We start from the raw sequence: 22,065 nt of genomic DNA on the forward strand, positions 1-22,065 counted from the left end.
CAGGTCCAGTGCTGGCTTCCGCCCTCTGCACAAACAAATGTAGCTAGCTTTTTCCCACCAAGGTGGTACACATTTATCTATTCGCAATATTGCATGCTTTTGAACTGCTGGGTGGGCAGGAGCTAGAGTTTGAGAGACAGGATCTCGTTCCATGTTATGGAGTTGAGCTTGAACTGCTGGAGTGCAGTTCCAGCATCATTAAACCATTATGCCACTGCATTCCCTTGGGCTGCTATTTTAGGGACAGAAACCTGCAGTCTGGTGCGTTATCAATCCCATTACGAACAATGTCAGAATTTTAATGCTCATTATTAAAAATATCACTAGAATCAAGTGCAAAGTATGAATGAACCTTTATTATCAAAGTACAACATGTGTAGAGTGAGATTGGCTGAGCCTCCCTTCGTGCCCTCCCCCTACAACTCACAGTGACAACAAACCCATCATCTTGTTACACCATGTGAGCTAATTGCAAAACACACCAGCCTCACAAGTCTATCATACATAGAGTTATTTCCCATTCAGGAGCCTGACAGTCTATGGATAGAAGCTGTTCTTCAGCCTGTTGGTACGGCTGGATATACTCCTGTATCTCCTACCTGATGGTAGGAGTGTAAAGAGGTACCGACCAGGGTGTGAGATATCCCTGAGAAGTTTCCTTACTCTTCCAAGGCAGCGAGCCCTGGCGATGTCATCCAGTGGTGTCAGGGGACAGCTCACAATGTTTTGTGCTGTGCTCACCACCCTCTGTAATATCTTCCTATCCGTGGCTGTCAGGCCAGCATACCAAACCACAATACAGTGCGAGAGGATGCTCTCTATAGTAGACCGGTAAAAGAAGGTCATTAGTTATTGTTCTACTCTGTTCTTCTGAAAGACCCTGAGGAAGTGGAATCTCTGTTGGGCCTTTCTGTCCACCTGGGTTGTATTGACTTTCCAGGTAAGATCTTCACAGAGGTAGACTCCCAGGAATTTAAAGGAGGAGATACTTTCCATAAAGCCCCCCCCTGATGTAAAGTGGGGCAGGTTCCTCTCTTTTCCTCCTGAAGTCTAGCACCATCTCCTTTATCTTGCCGATGTACAGGTGCACGTTGTTCTCTAAACACCATAAGGATACATTTTGTACATCCCCACTGTGCGCTGTTTCATCCCCACCTGTAATAAGACCCACTATGGTGGTATCATCTGCGAACTTGATGATCGTGGTGGATGGGTTGGACGATACACAATTGTATGGTTACAGTGAGTACAGGTAGGGGCTAAGCACTCAGCCCTGTGGCAAGCCCGTGCAAAGCTTCAGGGAGGTGTATGAAACAGACCTGACCCTCACTGTTTGTAGCCAGTCCCTCGGAAAGTCTTTAATCCAATCACAGATGGAAGGGGGAAAATTCAAGTCAGTCAGCTTTTCAATAAAGATGCTCGGCAGAATAGTGTTGAAAGCCGAGCTATAGTCAATGAAAAGCATCCAGACATAACTTCAAGGTTTCTCCAGATGGCTTGCTATAGAATGTAAGGCAGTAACTATGGCATCATCTGTAGACCTATTCCCCCTGTAGGCAAACTGATGTTTGTCAAAATCCGGCAGGAGGCATGTTCTAAGATGTTGGAGAACCAGTCTTTCAAAGCATTTCATCACTACAGACATTAATGCAAGAGGTCTGTAGTCATTTAGGCACTTAACTGCTGTTTTCTTCGGGACTGGGGCAATGGTGGCTGCTTTCAAGCATGATGGTACACAGGCCATTTGCAAGGAGATGTTAAAGATCCTTGTCAGGACCCCTGCTAATTGGTCAGCACAGTTCTTAACCTCTATCTTCAGCACCCCATACTTCGGGCACAACAGGAGTGAGAGATGGTCGGATGTACCCAGGTGGGGGAGGGGGAATGCTCTGTATGCCTGTTTCAGATTAGAGTATACTCGGTCTAGAGTGTTCTTCCCGCTGGTGGAAAATTGCACATACTGCACAAACTTGGGGAGAACTGTCTTTAGACAGGCTTGATTGAAGTCCCCAGCCATGACAAGAGCGCCCTTTGGATGAGTTTGCTGCTGCCTGGACATGACGTCATATAGCTTGTGTTATGTACTGTATGTAGTGATGCCAGGCTGGTGTAGACACAATACACCAGGTGGCATCAGTCAGCTGGTCTGATTGGTCAACCTGTCTGGCGGGAAAGATACAACACCGGGTTGGGTGTTACCTGGCTGGTGGGAAAACAGCGCAACCGGGTTGGCTGATTTCAGGAGCATCAGTAGCATAAAAGGGGGCACTGGGGGTTGGGCTATGTCTTTTTCCATCTTGTAATCAATAAACAACATCATGTATGATGCTGGCTTGTTATTGTGTCCACGCGACCGCGCACGACTTAACAGCTTGGAAGGGCCGTGCTGACATTGGCATCAGGTGGAATGTAGACAGCTATAATAATTACCACAGTAATTTATCTAGGCAGATAAAATGGCCTACATGTGACAGTCACAGTTCCACATCTGGGGAGCAATACTTGTAAACTACTCTGCTGTTGGCACACCAATCACTATGTATGTAGACACAAAGTCCTCCTCCCTTGCTCTTACAGGAATCTCCCTTTCTGTTGGAGCGATGAATGACTTGGCTTGTCAGCTCCACTGCCACATCAGGTATAGCTGAGTGTAGCCAGGTCTCTGTGACAACCATCACACAACTTTCACAGAGAAGTATTGGTAGACAACAGACAAATTTGTATCTCTGATAAAATAGCTCATTGTTTTGGGGGGTTTTGGCCTCTTCTTTGACCTTGTGAGATATCTGCAAAGTACAGATATTTATTTATTTATTTATTTATTTACTTATTTATTTATTTATTTATTTATTTATTTATTTATTTATTTATTTATTTATTTATTTATTTATTTATTTATTTATTTATTTATGGAGGGATAGATGCATCAAAGAGCGCATGCATTTTCCTTACATTTACAAGGAGCTTTGGAAAAGACTGTTTAGTGTACCTTCTTCTGGATGTTCAACCACATGGCCTTGGAGAAAATGTATCTGGCTTCAAAGTTTTTGGAGTGCTTTTGTTTTTTCTTTTTCCCCCCTTCTCTCTCATGATAATTCTGTGCAATAAGCAAGACACCATAAGAATAAAAATAAAAGAGTACATGGAAGGATTGTTGAGGGCAAAGAGTTATGAGATAATAGTTTTATTTATGTCAAGTGTTTGTACAGGAGATGCTGCTGGATATCCTTCATTTTGACAGTAAACTGCTATAGATTCCCCTCAAGCACAAAATAAAGACAGAAAGGCTAATATTTTTTTCTGACTGTATTAGGGCTTATCTTGTCATGAAACCATCGTAGTGAGTTGACTTTCCCAACGAGCTGTTCTTCAGGGTGCTCACAGTTTCTAATCCAACAAAGTTAGACAATGCCAGATTGGAGAGGCTGCATTGTGGGATTATTTCCAATGGATTAGATTCCATAATAAATTTTAAAATTTGCACATATGAATGGACTTAAGAAGTTCAATTTGCTCTCATTCTGTTTTCTCATTCCCTCGCTCCTTGCTCTGTTGCCTTTCCTTCTCTTATTCTCTGACCCATGTAGTTGTAAAGGACCCATCCAGAAGCCAGAACACTTTGATGCTTTGTGGCGAAGGCTGTTCCTTTTCCTCAATGATCCCTGTATCGTGAACAGACCAGAATCACTTTGTCTTCAATTATTCCTTCACAGGGAACTTACAAATGCCTTCTATTATTTGACTGTCCTTTACAAAAAGGGCACAAAGGTAGAAGAAGAAAAAGCACCAGACTACATTGTGTTACATGGACAGATTTATTATTAGAAACTTTAATCAATCCTGTTCAGTGCAATAAAACCATTTACCCTAACATTCTTTAGCCTCACAAAAAGCACAACTGTATTTCAATTAGCTAGAAATGAAATTACTGCAAATTCTTTAATGAGCAGCAACCATTGTCTCAGGATTTGGGTTCAGCGTGGTCCAACATTAGCAATGATTTCATCCCTCCATCTATCCATCCCTCCAAATTTTCACAATAAAAGAAACAAAGATGGGAATAGGTAACATTTAATAAACTGCTATACTCTATTCTGAGTGCTCTGAGTCAGGAAATTGTACTGCAGTTTAAGCTGCTTCTCTCTCATGCAGCTCACTACTATTTCTTAAACCAATTTCAGAAATTCCACTCCAGACTATCGTGAGTTCGCAGCAGGAAACTATGTCCATCATAACACTTGGTTGGTTATTTTTTGCTTTTTTGCTTTTCCCATCCATGCAGGAAAGGCCAGCCTCTCTGGCTGGCCCCTGTATGGGCCAGTTTACCAATACCTGTTGTTGTTTTTTCCTTTTAGGGACTGTTCCTTTTTCACTAGTTCATGTGCCTTTCCTTTGCTTTCCCAGATTTTTGCACATGCAAGTGTTTTATGCTCTCAACCCACATTATCTGTTTTCACACTAATGCAGAGCCCACCCTTTTTTCCCCTTTCCGTCTTAATGTAGCATCCTTGCTACAGTATTCAAAGCAACGGGGAAAGCTTTATAGAACCAGAATAGCAGTGTTCCTCTTTTCAATTTAAAGATGAATAAAAATATAAATAAATAAAAGGAAAAGAAAGGAAGGGAAACCTTGCGGTATGGTGGGAAGGATGGGAAAACAAGGACCATGTGATTGTAAGGTTCATTGAGATAATGTGCTATTGGTGGCTCAACGTCAAGATGATAAAAATTCAGAGAACATAACAGCCTAGTAGCCCAAGATGAAGTGGGCAGAAATCAATTGCTTGAGGAAAGAGGTCATGCTAGGCACTTTTTAGCCAACTGGAGGTTGGAACTGGACTGGAATGAAGTGCTGAAGACTATCCTTTCTGAAAGACTTAATCTGCCTTGGGTCAGAAAACAGCCATTTTGAATTGAAGTTGGGAAAACAAGCACATTTGCAGTGGTTGGGAATGGAAGGAAGGTGACATCATCTGTTCCTATACTCAGGAAACAGTGAATTGCCCCTATTGGTGAAGGGCCAAGTAGAAAGAACAGATCTGCTCTCAAAGGTTGAAGGACCTGATCTAACATGCTGGGAAGCAATCACATCACCTGAAGTAGATCAAGGTGATAATGAACAGGAATAGTGAGGGCAGATTTTGATAATGAGAGATCAGGTCCTGGCAGGGCTCCTATCTCCAGTGTCCTGGCAACTTCAATGGAGTAAACAAAGTGGCCTGTTCAGCTGCTGGGGAAGCAAGGATGACAGTGCCCCCAATTGTTTTGGTCAGTTTGAAGGCCTTGGAGTTTGTCTGTGTTTCTGTTAGGTTTTGTTTGGTTTATTTGAATCATTAGACTTTATTATGTATTAACTTTGTCTGTTTGCTATTTGCTGTTTGCTGAGTAGCCTTGGCAAGTGAGAAAGTAGAGAAAGAGGCATGAATTCTTATTAGTACCTGCCTACTGTCATATGGCTCAGATAGTCCCTGAGATTGCTCTCTGAGCTGCAGAGGTATCTCCACATGAGAGGAGTGGTGCATGGCAACAAAACTGAGTAAGATTGGAACTGGAGGCTTTGCTCTAAGTGGACATGGGAGCTACTGCCTATGCCACTGGAACTAGCAATGTTGGCAGCTCCAGCAGAGCCAGTGGAGTCAGTCCCCAGTCACTGTATGCTTCAGTGACTCCTTCATGGTCTGGACCATGTGTTCAGCTTGACCATTGGTGGATGGGTGAAACAGGGCCGACGTTGTGTGCCTGATGAGATTTGTTCTCAGGAAAGCCTGAAATTCAGCCGCAGTAAATTGGGCTCCATTGTCAGATACTATGATGTCTGGCAGCCCGTGTGTGGCAAAGAGTTTCCTAAGCACCTGGATGGTCCTAGCAGTAGTCATGTTTGCAACTGGCATTACTTCGAGCCATTTAGAATAGCTGTCAACCACTATGAGAAAGAGCTGTTCCTGAAAGGGCCCAGCAAAGTCTATGTGAATTCTAGAACAAGGAGTGTGAGTCTCCTCCCACCTGTGAACTGGTGCATGCGGCATTTCAGGCCTTGATTGTTGGCATGTGTAACAGCCATGCACCTGGGCCTTGATAGCCTTGTCTAAACCCTGCCACCATAAGTAGCTTCTAGCTAAAGCTTTCATACAGACAATACCAGGATGTCCTTCATGTAATGATTGCAAAACCCTGTCTCTAAGTGAAGTGGGGACTATGACCCTGTTCCCCCATAGGATACAACCCTTGTGAGCTGATAGCTCATGTCTTCTAGTGAAATAACTTTGAAATTCAGGGCCTGGGCTTTTATCCAATCACCCTGTATGCACCCAAGAAAGCACTCTACTTAGTGTTTTGTCAGCTGCTGTTTCTGCAGCTATGTCCCCTGCATGGAGGGGAAACTCTGGCAAGTCCTGAATGGACAAAACCTGGGCCGCTTGGGCCGGATCTGGTTCTATTTGTGGCAGTGGAAGCCTGCTCAAGCCACCTGCATGGCCCATTTCTTTGCTGGGTTTGTGAATCAGCTTGAACGTGTAGGCTGATAGGAAAATGGTCCATCTCAGCATTCTGCGGGACAGTATCTGGGGTGTCTGTTTGTCTGTGGTGAATAACCCCAACAGCGGTTTGTGGTCTGTGAAGACCATGAAGTTCCTGCCATATAAGTAGTCGTGGGATTTTTTAATTCCAGCTACAATGGCCAATGCCTCTTTGTCAATTTGAGCACAATTACGCTCAGCAGAGGACAGTTTCCTTGAATAAAATGCAATGGGGACTTGTGTTCCATCCTTCTCTAAGTGACTTAAGACTGCACCCACCCCATATGGGGACGCGTCACATGCTAAGCAAACTGGTTTAGACTCCTTGAAATGAGTGATAGTGGAACTGACCGACAGAAGTGCCTTCAGTTCCTGAAAACTTTTTTCATGGATGCTGATCCACGTCCAAGAAGCTTTTTTATCTAAGAGCCTGTTTTTGCTGCAGCTCTTTGTTGCAGAGGCTGCAGACGAGCCAGTCTCGAAGTCACTCTTCAACATCTGAAAATCGACAGAGGCGTGCGGCCTGCCTCAAGGCCGTGATGTATTTGGATGTGATCTCTCCCAGCTGCTGTATTCATTGCTCGAAGGCATAGCACCAAGTAATCATCGACAACTTCAGCTGGAAGTGTTCTTCGAGCTTCTTCTTTAGTTCAGCATAGTAGATGGATTCTAGCGCCGTGGGCGCGAACAGGTTTTCGGCCAGATCGAATGTTGCTGGGCCGCACACACAGAGCAGCGTGGTGGCCTTCAGTCCATCCTCTGCAAGCTGGTTTGCCCAAAGGTAGTTCTTGACCTGGGACAGGTACGAGGGCCATCCTTCTGGTTTCTTGATGTCAAATTCGCACAGACTTCCGACCTTGGGCATTCTGCTGGTCTTCGTGGCTGGCTTCTGTGTCTTAGAATCCTGCTTCTCCATTGCTCAGGGACTGGTCCTCTGAGCACGTGGTCACTAGTGTGGCTTGCTAGCCAACTGTAGGGGGGGAATTGCTTTTTCCACCAGGCATGCACTGCCTCTCCACTAGTGCCTTCCAGCTCTGACAGAGAAGCAGGATCCCACCTTCATCGCCAGTGTTGTGTACTGGGTTTGTTGTGCAGGAATGAAGACAAGGCGAGTGAGTTCAGCAAAGATCATGGTTTATTGCTTGCAGGATCTGAATTGGAGAACTGGGCTGCAGATGGAGCAATTTATATCGCTGCCCCCTAGGCGGCAGCCAATAGATTTGAAGCAACCCATTGCTGCCTAGGGGCAGCCAGTAGCAGTGCTGGAGATGGGTTGTCTGAGGTGCTGGGAGCTGTTAGCAAGCTCCCAGCTTAAACAGCCCTCCAGCAGTTACCACGTGGTGTTAACAACAAACCCAATACATTACAATTAGGTCTGATTTTTTTTAATCACACATAAGATCTGGAGTTGTTGTGATGTCAATTGCTATAGTGGCAGATCTGGTGGGGCCATGGTTGGAAGCTAGTGACAGAGGTCTTGTACTGTATCTCTTCGTATGTTAATCCCATGATGATCATCTCAGGTGTCAATCTCATGATGCTTCTAGGGTATCTGAAGATTTCTGGGAAATAAAGCATGAGAGATTCCTGAGTTGCTATTGGAGAGAGACAAAGAATGAGTCTGACTGAATGTAAGTAAGAATCCATATTAAAGGTTACACCATGGTGGTGAATGTCATTATTTTTTTCTCTTTATTGCATCTGCTAATAAATGGTGGCTTAGGGTGATCATTCCCTGCTGGGCAGGGAGAACCACAGAAACATCTTCCAAGCTCATGTGAGGAATTTGCTTCACTCAGAATTGGACACCAACTATGTAGAGCCAATTGAGGATCTTGAAAAAAAGTCTTGTGGCCTAATTTTTGTAGATTTAGTCTTGTAGACTGAGTTTGAACCTGCGATTCATGAGGTAATGGACAAGGTCTTTCAATAAACAGTTAGCTGTTTGTTAGATCTAGTACCTTCTTAGGTTATTAAAGCAGTCTGGAAAGTATTTGGGTCCATGCAATATGTCAGTTTCACTGAAGGAGTGGCTGGTCACCCTCTTTTTGAAAGAGGCAGTAATGTATATCCTGCTTAAGAAGGTCTCCCTAGACCCAATGATGCTGGACAGCTATTTTCCAGCCTCCAACTTTCCTTTTTAGGGAAGAATGTTGAGTATGTGGTATGATAGCAGTTGGAAGAAGCAGATTATCTGAATTTATTTCAGGCAGGTTGTAGGCTGGGGTACTGAGACAGAATTGGTTGTGCTTATTAATGACTTTGGCAGAATCAGGATGGGGTGATACATCCATCCTCATGCTCTTTTATTCCATAGTGCCATAAACTGTGGTAACCAGCTACAGGGTTTATGGTGGGAGGCATTCTGTTAAAGCGATTCTCCTTCTTTTGTCATCAGTCCCAGTCAGCGTTGACAGGAAATTTTCCATCTCCATTGCCAATCCTCCATTTAATGGAAAGTCTCAGAACTTGACACTTTTCCCCTTCTTGTTTAACAACTACATGAAATCATTAAATGTAGCTATCTGTTGATTTGGGATCTGATATGATCAATACAGTAATGATACTCAATTGTGGGTCTTCACCCTGGGCCATTCAAGTGCTTCTATCAATATTTTGACCTGGTGCCTGGAGGCTATTTAGATCTGAATGGGGAGGAACAGACTCAAACCTAATCATGACCAGATTAAGTGGCTGTGATTATTTGGGCCTGCATCTGAGGATTTTTAGTTTTGGTTCTGTATGGTACTGGACTTCCCCATTCAAAACTGATATGCAATGTGGAGATTTCCTGGATTAACAGCTTCTGCTCAAGGAGAAAATATAGGGGAATCTTTGCACAGATTCATCTGGTATATCAGTTGCTCCCTTTCTTACAGTGAGAAAGGGAAGGGAAGGGAAGGAAAGAAAGAAATAAGAAAGGAAGGGAGGAACAGGGAAAGAGGAACTTTGTATACCCTGCCTGACCAGCAACGTCCCATGCATGCTATTCCTGACCCATATAGCATCTCTAGCACACTCTCAAGCTCCCTTTGCACCTGACCAGGAATGCAGGGAGGGAATGCAGGGAGGGAGGGAGGGAGGGAGGGAGGGAGGAAGGAAGGAAGGAAGGAAGGAAGGAAGGAAGGAAGGAAGGAAGGAAGGAAGGAAAATTTCTGACAAGGTAACCTAATGGGGAAGTCAGCAGGAAGTTGGAAGTTGTTCCCACTCCTTTTTTGCCCAATTGTTGTCATTCTGTTTCCTGTTTAGGAAAGGAAATATTTGTAAATGATGACCCAACAGGGTATAGGATATCTAGTGTCAGCTATTAGGATTAGGCATTCAGCCTTCATCTGTTTCAGATGTCATTAAACAAGTCCTGGAACTAGGGTTAATTTTTTGTCGGTTTGAGCTGTTTTGTTTACCACTTGATAAATTCATGTGGCTTTTTAAATTGTTTGGTTTCCTTTTTACACCCAGGGTCTTTTGGAAATCAAGAAGGTTCCAAATCAAATGAATGAATGAATGAATGAACGAACGAACGAACGAATGAACAAACAAATAAAACCTGAGATGTTTCTGTAACTGAGGCTACTTAAGAGCCTTCTCGAGGACCTTGCTCTCCATTGAAATGAATTATTAGAAATAAGTTCTGAATTTCTGTATTACAGTAGTGCTCTGTTTTTGAGAAAAGAGCAGAACACAACCAGCTCAAGAAGAAATGAAGTACCAGCTCAAACAGTAAGTTCCCTACTTTAAGTGATAAGAACAAGTCTACTGTCAAGCAAACTCTACAGTTAAATGGAGTGCTTCTACAAATTAAGAGGATCAACATTAATAGAGGAAGATAGAGCATTCTCAATTTTTGGAGACAGCTGTAAATCCCTGCCCAACTAAGCTATATGAATGAAGAAAAGGATGTATTAGTCTTCCTATCTTGGACACTCCAACTATATATTCTATCATCCCAGACAGATGTCTCCAGACCACATTTCTCATCATCTTCAATCCACATAGTCCAGTGGAAATTGAATTCCTGTACAGTAGGAGGATACCTGCTTGAGAAATATTATCATAAATGCTTCTTTAGCTTCTAATACTATAGACATTTGTTTTATAGTTTTGATTTTTTCCCCAATAAAAACACATGATGATAATGACTTGAAGTCTTACTCATTTTGGAAGCAGCAAAATCCGAGTTTGTCAGGAATCCAATTTTGGACAAGATAAAAGAGGGAGAACAAAATCCTGTAGAATTTGGTATATTAAATGGAACTGAATATGGTGTCCTAAATCATACAGATTCTTGCTTCATTGTGTGACATGGGTAAAGATTCTATTATATTTCTTTGTAATGCAGTCATGCTTTATGAAGGTGAAATTTGCTAAGCTTTACTGAAAATCAAACATTCTTAGGATCTTAGTCCTTCCTATGAGGATTGCATTTGCTGTAAAAACAACGAACAACTTTGTCTCCTTTAAGCTCTAAGTCAAATCTGCATCAATTGATCAGACTGGTCAAAAAGGAAGAGGTGAAATTCAAAATTATGTTAAATGCACAGTCTTCAGCTGTCTCCCTGAATTATTGTTTTTCTCACAAATAAACATGTGAGGCTTTGACTTGGAATAGGACCACAGTTGTGTGGAGGAGAGGTTAAAAAATTACCTACTGGTTACTTCTTTCTTGAAAATGATGATTAAAAAGACACCTTTTTTGAAAACAATTAAAAAGAATGCTGGTGGGATAGGGTGATAATTTTAAGACAGGTACAATTATTTGATATTTTAAACCTCCCCTATGCACACTGCCCCAATTTAGCCCAGGACATGTGGAAAAGTATAGTATGTGTATGAACCATAATGTGAACATAAGGGGAGGGAGGAATAAGCATTGTACCAGTGCAAAGGGATAACTTTCATCTGTGCAGAAGAGGTACTAACTGAATCTTTAAAGCTTTTTTGGCCCATCTAGAGCTCAGCAAGAAAGCTGTTGAACCCCTGGGCTCAAATAGTTTTGGGCCTGATCTGTCTTTTTATAGATATTGGCATTCTGTTTTCCAAAGCTTGGTCTTCAAAAGCAACATCTATATAGAAACCTCTGGTTCAGGTTTAATATAGAAAAAAGGCTTCCCAGGCAGGCAACAGAAAAATTGCTTATACACCTGCTGTGTGCAATTACGTGGCCAGGATAGAGACAAAGATGGGTCCAGTCCTCTTTGACTCCAGCTGCTAAGCTATGTGGCTTTTTATCCTGAAACAGATTCACCTAAGTGTAGCAAAGATTCCCATTAGTGCAAACTGGTTCCATTCTTAAGAGGCATTTCTTTTAGTACAGTCCTGGAGAGAGAAGCTTTTAGAAGCCATCAGGGTGTTTCAAAACATAATTTAAAATCCATGGCCTAAATGTCAGTCAAATCCAAGCACATGACCTACTTCTAGCACAGTAGGTCCATGTATAAAGGAGAGCAGGATCCTAGATGCAGTGCAAGAAGTAAATTTATTTGCCAGTCAAATTTCCTCAGTTTTCAAGCCACATATGTTCATTAAAATAAATGAATAAATAAGCAAAATAGATAACAGCATAGACATAAAAAATTGGTTATTTGAAATTTGCCCAGTTCCATTAAGTGATTTTCCTCCTAGTATGATATTTATCAGTGCAATTTTACTGTCCTCTCCATGGCCACTTATTCCAATTATAAAGAATAATTTCCCATAGGGAAATAAGAAGCAGTCCTTATTTTATATTAAGCAAAGCACTGAATATAGAAAGTTTATAATCTGCCTTGCGATAGAAGAATGATGCTTTAATTGCAGGATTTAAATTCACAGCCAGTAAGTGGAGCTAAAGCTCTTTGAGAGCTATTTGTATATGGAAAAAAATTACAAGGATAATGGAATATTTTCCTTCATCTTGCTTTAACTGTATTTATCTAATTGTTTAGGATGCATCTAAGCAACTGCATAATTTTTACAACATGGCATGTTCAATAGTGTCTTTAGAGCTAGAGAAGAGGAGAGAGCAAGAAGATTGGCATAGCCTGGGCAGCAGTGCACTTTTGCATAATTGATTGTGATTCTAAATTTGTGCACAAACTTCATGGTGGGATAAGAGGATGGGCCTTGTCATGGATTGCAGCTGGTTAAAGAACAGCAAGGATGGAAGAAAGCAAATGGACAGTTTTTACACTGGGATGTAATATGTAAATGCTTCAAAGGTTATAGTAGCTTGCTGTAAAATAAACTGGTCTTGAGAGTGCGGATAGAGAGAGAAACAACCAAGTTTATGGTATCAAATTAATGAGAATGCTTACAGCTTTCTGCTTACAGCTAAAATGAATTGTGAAAAACACCAACAAGATCTTTCCAAACTAGATAAAAAAGGCAATCAAATACCAAATGGTCCAGTATAAGGAAGTATAAAGTGATGCACATTAGAGCAAAATGAATTGTAATTTCCAATATGCGGATGGCGGTGAACGAAAAATACTGGGGAAAATCAGTGTAAATGTAACAAAGTTATCTTGTGCATATTTGCCATCAACACATAAATTGTGTGATACTTAGAAGGATTTAGAGGTTTCTGCTAGCTTTGCAATTCCTGCATGTACTGTACATCACACTATGTCACTTTTAAATCTCCTCAGAATGAAGAGATCCAGAATAAATAAGTTTTATATATATATATATATATATATATATATATATATATATATATATATATATATATATATATATATATATATATATATATATATATATATATATATATATATATATATATATATATATATATATAGCTATGAGGGAGAATTCTACTAAGGTTCAAATGAACAAGAAGGAAACCTAGAGTTTTATGGATCAACATGATAGGAGCTCAAGCTGACAGGGCTGGATCTATATGTCTGGTCCCATGAACCTATTCATTTTCCAAGCTCAGAAGTGCTCAGGTGAATGAAGAGTTATTGCTTACAATGTTTTTAAAGCTTAAACAATTCTAATCTTTCTTTCTTTCTTTCTTTCTTTCTTTCTTTCTTTCTTTCTTTCTTTCTTTCTTTCTTTCTTTCTTTCTTTCTTTTAATTTTAAACTATTTTATTATATAATAAGTTTAGACATAATACCCTCACAGTTTTCAGATGCAGCCATCTTTGTTGCATCTGCTTTCAAGCTTTTGGGCAAAGATTCTACTATATTACGGCAATATATTTTGTTATAATATAAGCAAATGACTGATTACCTATATATATATATATATATGTAAAAATCCCCTAGTTTGTTCACTAATGAGGGAATGTCTAACAGTTTGAAAATGTAAGCATAATCTCTGTTTAACAGTTGAGAAGTCTTGCTTGCTCTGCCAAGGTATTTTAACAAATGGCTTTGGCTCCTGTTGCGCTATCTGAGTTTGGATACTCCATTAGCTAATGCAGATACATTTGTTTTAAATCTCCAGGGTACAGAATTATTTGTGCATCATATGAAGAATTAGGGTTTGATTCAAAGTCCTACTCGAGTTGTATGTTTAAAGAGAAAATTTATATTTGGAACAAAGACAGTCTAGATATTAAGTTAATGAGGTAGTTTAGTAGGTAGTGGGCAGCAGGCCACATAGGCAGCCAGATAGAATTATGATTACGGCCACCACACTATTGACCTTGGCTCAAGTTTATCCTCAACAGTGGAAACTCATTGGATTACTTTGGGCAGGTATTATCAGCTCAACTTGCCACCTAGGCTGTGGTATGTGTGTGTGTATCACACAAACTAGAGTTATGTGTATTTTTCACATCCCATAATTATTGTACAAAATAGGAAATGTCAAAAGACAGAAAAACAAACAATGTCATATAAATGAGCACGTCTCCTTCACAGATTTTTTTAAAAAAAACCTAATCCAGAAGAACTTCTATGTAAAGGACACCTTTTAAGCCAGGGTCCCCAATCCCTAGGCCACAGTCCACCACCAGGCCTTAAGCCTTTCGGAACTGGGCCACGGAGGTGGCAGGTGCACATTGCCACTTGCCGAGCAGCGGGTGAGCATGTGCACATGTGCTCCATTTGCCCAAACAGCAGGAGAAGCTATCTCCTTTCCCCCTGCTGGTCTATAAAGCTGAAAAGGTTGGAGAAGTCTATTTTAAGTGGTGTTTTGCAAGAGCATAGACGAGTGAATGATCCCACTTTTATATACCCATTTCTGCATAAAATCGAAGCATTGCAGTAATTACTTCAGCTCTCAAATATCCTTCATTAAAGAACATTACACAGACTCTTTCCATCCTCTTCCTCCCAAGTATTTTGACAAGGTTAATTTGTAGAAAAGTAGTTTGATTTTTTTTTGCCATAAAGCAAAAAAGAAAAAAGAAGAGTAACATAAAGTACCACAACTACTGACTTCTTTTAAGATATCTAACCAATAAAATTATTGTTGGTATCCAATAGCTTGGTGAGCTGCAATGTAAGATATAAATAAGAATTAGTAGTAATAATATGCCTCTCTCAATTTTATTTATAACTATAAATTTAATACTAATTTGAATGATATTCATATTTTGTGACTATTATATATGCATAGTTTTGTTTATCTAAATATTGAACTACTCAGAAATTTATTATTTCTTTATTTGTCTAGACAATGTAGACTCAATTAAAATTTGTGCTTCTAGTTTATAGGTAATTCTGTAAACAAATGGCCATTTAAATTTCTTCCAGGCTTCTAGGATGAAGGTTGACCTAGTTTTTGCAAACAAAATCATAGTCCATTCTATACCACTTCAGAATGGAAGAGTCACCTTCATATCATAGAAAATGCTTCTTGTTTGTGAATCACTATCAAGACAGAAAGGCATTTTATAAGCAATGTTTTGGCATGCTAATTTTTACTGCATAAGGCTTTGACTCATGAATTTAAAGCATTTTTTTCAGGTTGATGTGGTACAATCATAGAAAGTTATAGTTGGTGATTCCATTTAGAATACAAATCAGGCCTGAAAGAGGTTTGTAGCACTCCAAAAGTTTTGTAGTATAATTTTTTGCTTTATGAAACTCAGATCAATGATCAAGTTATTTAATAAACATGTTCTTTCCCCCACATCCCTCATCCTATTATAGCACTAGACTCCTGAGATAGCAACTGTATAAATGCTGATCCCTTCTCATCTTCATCTTACATAAGAATTGTTTATGAGCTACTGAAGCATTCCTTAACCTTTCCCTGTTAATGAAATGTAATTTGTGTTAAAAGGTTCTGATCACCATATTAGCAAAGGCAGCTGGAATATTGTCTGCTATGCTTAATAATAAGGAAATTGGAGCTGGCATAATGTGAAATATATTTATAATCAGGGATCATCATTGCATGGTTTTCTGAATATATCTGTTTCTAATTTCCATAGCAGCCAAAACTCTCAGTTGAATGAAGGCATATATATGTGTCCCAGGATTTTGGTGCCCTACATACATGCCCCACATTCTGGTGAGGGAGAAGTTCCCTGAGGATGGGTTCCAGGACGAGTCTGAAAGTTCAGAAGACTAAATCTCTGGTCCCAGTGATCGACCCAGATTGGATCGTGCAAAACTCTCAGTATTCTTGTTTTCACCATGAAATATGTGAACCTAAAGCTAGAAGCTAGTGTTCTACATCAAACTCTCCTTGTTTCTATTTCTTCTTGAAATAATAGCCATGTCCATTCTGTTTGGAGTGGCTTCAGAAGATAGAAGTGTCAACTTTAAAAATGAGTATGTCTGTAGCCATTTTCCCTATTCATTTTCGGTTGACACATAGAAAAGAGGGAGGGGGGTTTCCAGGTGCTTCGCTAGTCTAAATAAACTTTTATCCCATGGGAACCTAGGTCATTGGCTGCTCCCAAGACTGCAGGCTGGGCGTTATGTAAAAACCTGTGAAGATGTATTGGTGAATGTAGTTGCTTACATAACCTTAGGGGTGGGATTTCTTAACTTTGTGTTGGGGAATTGGTTTTTTTATGTTTTATTGATTTTCTAATTTTACATTTAAATATTTAAAAAGCAGTGTGGTGGTTGAGTTAATCAATAATTCAATGAGATACAAGTATCTTTAGTCCTAATTAGTTTTTCCCAATTTTTTGTTTCCCATTAATATTTAAATTTAACATTTAATATTTATAATTTCCAAGTTTTAAGTAACCAAAGTTCCCTTTATCACAATTCATCACAAAATCTAATATTGAGGATACACATTTTAGCTATTTGAATATATTCTATTTCTCATCATCTTACATCATCTAATTAATAATACAGTATGACATTCTTATTTTCTACCAATTTCCAAATATCTTAAATTTAGTAACAAAAATTTCTCTTGTCTCAACATCAAATGCTTCCTATCTTTTTTCTTAATGTCTACTATCTCATATTTCAGCTAGTACAGTTCTTATATCAGCTAAGTAAAAACATGTTTATTACATTTATTAATAGATTTTATATATATATAAATCTTATACCTTCAATTCTACGTGGGAAAAAACCCGAATGACCAAAGATCTACATACAAACACCCGTGAAAACCTCAGAAAACACACACACACACACACACACACACACACACACACACACACACACACACATATTACATTCAACCTTTATAAAAAAATCAGTATTCAAATTTAACTTTTAATATTTATACTTCCAAGTTTTAAATGACTAAAATTTTCTTTATCTCAGTTCATCACAAAATCTAATATTCAAAGTACACATCGTGTATTTGAGTATATTCTATTTTAATCCTCACTAATAAGTCAAAACCTCACTTTTCTTCAGCCTTATTCTAGCTTTCTTTCTTTGCCAACTCACCTTCCGTATCTGTGCTTTTAAGTCATCAAATAGATCTCCCTCTGTTATTATATATATTATTTGAGATAAAAGAGGCATCTCCATTTTTTTGGAAAGGCTAACAAATTGTCTCTCTATTTTTTGATGTAGTTGTCCTGAAATGTTTATCTTTCCCTTTGGTCTGTTTTTCTTCTTGATCCTCAGGTTTCTTCTGGTTTATACAGAAAGTCTTTTCCATTTTCAGTGTTGTCAGTCCTTTTTCTGGGTTTTCTGTTAACTGTGTTTGTTGATCAGTTGAATCTTCTATCATAGTATTTAATTGTTACCACTTCTTCTATTATGATCTGTGTATCTGATTCTTTAGTTGTAATCAAAGTTTGGGTTTGTATATCTAGGCTGACATCTTGTTCTTTTCTGTAATTTCTTGTTTCATCAAAGGCTGTAAGAATAGTTTCATAAATTGCTTTCAACATAAAGAGAATCTGTTCCTGTTCTTCATCCAATGTTCTCTGAGTGGTGTGTTAAATTAAAAGCTTTACAATCAGAGAATGAAAATAATTTTGTCACTGAGTATAGAACACAGCTGGGATTCTCACAGCTGTTATCTGTCAAGGTTGCAAAAGTCTTATCTCTATTCTGTGCTTCAAGCCAAGTCTCTTTTAGGCAATAACAAGTTGTAATATCAGGTTTAGCCACAAGATGTCGCCCATACCATTTAAGATTTTTTTTAAGTCCAAAATTTTTATAATCCTTTTTCAAATTTTATTTCTTTTTTGTAAGTATAAACCCAAATCTTCAATAGAAATAAGAAATCTTTTAGTCCTCAAATTTTAGAAAGATAAAAATCCAGTTAGAATCAGGTTATTCTTTCAGCGTTTTAAACTCACCTGGATAGTTAGCTGGTGCTATTTTTAGAGGGTGGGATAGAATTTCCCTTCCCTCTCTCCAGAGGGGAAAAATACTTTGGGTAGCTTATACAGTGGAAAAAATAGTTAGGATTGAAGAGAGATTCAAATCTCACCCAGTCTCATCTGCACTGCTTTATAGGTGCCTGGTGGTAAGTTTGATTTCAGCTGTCTGTAGCCTAGTGACGGACCATATTTCTATGGTCGGTCTTTCGTCTGCTGGTTTGGAGGGCTGCCCCGGATCAAGCGGAAGGGCTACTGCACCATCCCCTCCTTGCTTGTTGCCCCTACAGGGCAACCTTCAACCCTTTCCAGGGTCCCCCAATGGTGCAAAATTGGACGTGGAAGATGGAGCTTGCCTTCCAGCGTCCGTGTCAGTGGGGCAGTGGGAAACTGGAAGTCTATGTTGGGGAATTGTTATGTATGTCTTCAGACTTGTTTTCACTTTTGAAGTGCCAATACTTTGTAACTAATAAACATGTTCTTTGAAGAATTTGCAAGCCTCAGAGTTCTGCTTTATTTGTTTCTGTCTGTCAAAACCATGACAAGAAGTCCTTGTGTTATGAGCACAAAAGAACTCAAGTCTTGTTTGAGTTTGGCTTCACTCTTTCTCTTGTTTAGTATTTTTTTCCCCCACAAGATGGCGGCGCATTCACAAGCAGCGGCCCTGAGCTCCCGGTACTGGTGTGTGGTGATTGGATTAATGTGTGTATGAATGAGTGTGCACAGTGTAGTGCAAGGGGCTAAATTAGCCTACAAACGTATAGAGCTGCTAAACATTGGGCTTGCAAGGCAATCTGGTATTACCAGTAATTTTCAGCAGTCCCATAACATACTGAACTGCATAGCGAGGCCTCCAGGATCTCTGTGGATTGTCTTTGGGCTGGGGAGGAGACGACGTAAGTGAAAGAGAAAGGAGCGAAAACAAAAACGTGGCTGCAGGGCTGGGATACTGAATCGGCTTAGAAAGCAGCCTCATAGACCAGCATTGTCGAGTCTTTTCTTGAGCAATGCCAGATCCCTTGTCCATAAAATTGACAAATTACAGCTGCAGTTGGCAGCAAGCAGGCTTCTCTGTGAATGTTGTGTGATGGTTGTCATGGAGACCTGGCTACATCCAGATGTACCGTATGCAGCAGTGGAGCTGACAAGCTGAGTCATTCACCGCTCTGACAGAGATAAAGGCTCTGGTAAGAGCAAAGGAGGAGGACTCTGTGACTGGTGTGCCAATAGCAGATTAGTTTACACGTATTGTTCTCCAGATGTGGAACTGATGACTGTCATATGTAGGCCTTTTTATTTGCCTGGAGAAATTACTGTGGTAATTATTACAGCTGTTTATGTTCCACCTGATGCCAATGTCAGCACGGCACTTTCCAAGCTGCATGACGTCATCACCAGGCAGCAGCAAACTCACCCAGAGGGTGCTCTTGTCATGGCTGGGGAGTTCAATCAAGCTTGTCAGAAGACAGTTCTCCCCAAGTTTGTACAGTATGTGCAAGTTCCCATCAGAGGGAAGAACACTTTAGACCACGTGTATTCTAATCTGAAACAGGCATACAGAGCATTCTCTCTCCCCTGCCTGGGTACATCTGACCATCTTTCACTCCTGTTGTGCTCAAAGTATGTCCCTCTCAGGAAAAGAACTCAGGCAGTCATGAAAAGGGTCAAAACCTGGCCAGTGGGTGCTCTCAGTCAGTTGCAAGACTGCTTTGAAACCACTGACTGGAGTGTATTCGAAGATCAAGACCTGAATGCATACACAGATGCCATACTCTCTTATATTAGAACATGCATTGATAGTGTAACAACAGAAAAGTGCATTAGAGTTTACGGGAACTGCAAACCCTGGATGACTGCAGAGATACGAACACTCCTGAGAGCCCGGGATTCTGCCTTTAAGGCAGGGGACAGGGACACATACAGAGAGGCCAGGGCAAATCTCAGAAGAGGCATTAGGATGGCGAAAGAGCAATACAAACACAAGGTGGAGAACCACCTAGCAGACAACAATCCGGGGCAAGTGTGGCACGGACTGCAGCACTTAACCAACCACAAGGGCAGTATGAGGAGCATGGTTAACTCGTTGGCTGAGGAGCTGAATATCTTCTTCGCTCGCTACGAGGTAAAAAGACCAGACCCCGTAGCCTCTGCTGGCCAGCCTTCTGATTTTCAGCAACTCACCCTATCTGAAGACCAAGTGAGAACTGTATTGAAGGCTGTGAATCCCAGCAAAGCCGCAGGCCCAGATGGGGTGCTGGGGATAGTGGTTAAGAACTGTGCCGACCAATTAGCAGGGGTCCTGACAAGGATTTTTAACATCTCCTTGCAAACAGCATGTGTACCATCATGCTTGAAAGCAGCTACCATTGTCCCAGTCCCCAAGAAAACTGCAGTTGAGTGCCTGAATGACTACAGACCTGTTGCATTAACGTTCTCCAACATCTCAGGACATGCCTCCCACTGGATTTCGATAAATATCAATTTGCCTACAGGGGGAACAGGTTGACAGACGATGCCATAGCTACTGCTTTACACTCTGTAGCAAGTCATCTTGAGAAACCTGGAAGCTATGTCAGGATGCTTTTGTTGATTATAGCCCGGCTTTCAACACCATTTTGCTGAGCACTCTCATCGAGAAGCTGACTGACTTGAAATTTTCCCTCTCCATCTGCGATTGGATTCAAGACTTTCTCAGGGACCAGTTACAAACAGTGAGGGTTGGGTCTGCTTTGTCCACCCCCCTGAAGCTTTGCACCGGCTCGCCACAGGACTGTGTGCTTAGCCCCTATCTGTACTCTTTGTACACATATGACTGTGTATCATCCGACCCATCTACTGTGATAATTAAGTTCGCAGATGATACAACAGTGGTGGGTCTTATTACAGGTGGGGATGAGACAGCATACAGGGTGGAGGTACAAAAACTATCCATATGGTGTTGTAACAACTTGCACCTGAACATCGGCAAGGCGAAAGAGATGGTGCTAGACTTCTAGAGGAAAAAGGAGGAACCTGCCCCACTTTACATCGGGGAGGACTGTGTGGAGAGAGTTTCCTCCTTTAAATTTCTGGGAGTCTACCTCTGCGAAGATCTTACCTGGAAAGTTAATACAACCCAGGTAGCCAGAAAGGCCCAACAGAGACTTCACTTTCTCAGGGTCTTGCGGAAGAACAGGGTAGAACAACGGCTAATGACTCTCTTTTACCAGGCTATTATAGAGAGTGTCCTCTCGTACTGTATTGTGGTTTGGTATGCTGGTCTGACAGCCGCGGATAGGAAAGCATTACAGAGGGTGGTGAGCACAGCACAAGACATTGTGGGCTGTCTCCTGACACCACTGGATGACATCGCCAGGGCTTGCTGCCTTGGAAGAGTGAGGAAAATTTTCAGGGATGACTCACACCCTGGATGGTATCTCTTTACTCTCCTACCATCGGGTAGGAGATATAGGAGTATAGCCAGCCGTACCAACAGGCTGAAGAACAGCTTTTATCCATGGGCTGTTAGGCTTTTGAATGGGATATAATTTTATAAACTTTATGCATGATTGACTTGCGAGGCTGGTGTGTTGTGCAATTAGCTCACATGGTGTAATAAGATGGAGGATTTGTGTCACTGTAAGTTGGGGTGGGGGCACAAAGGGAGGCTTAGCCAATCTCAGTGTATACTGTACATGGTTGTACTTTGATAATAAAGGTTCATTCATTCATTCATTAAAGGTTCATTCATTCATTCATTTATGGAAATATATCCTAATTCACTTCTGATATGAAGTTTCATAGGATTTCTTTGAAAGGAAAAAAGAGAACACACTCAGCATCAAACACGTAATACACTTGCTATAATACAAAACAT

This window comes from Vipera berus (genome assembly GCF_964194415.1).
Source record: "Vipera berus genome assembly, chromosome: 1".
In the NCBI taxonomy this organism is placed as follows: Eukaryota; Metazoa; Chordata; class Lepidosauria; order Squamata; family Viperidae; genus Vipera; species Vipera berus.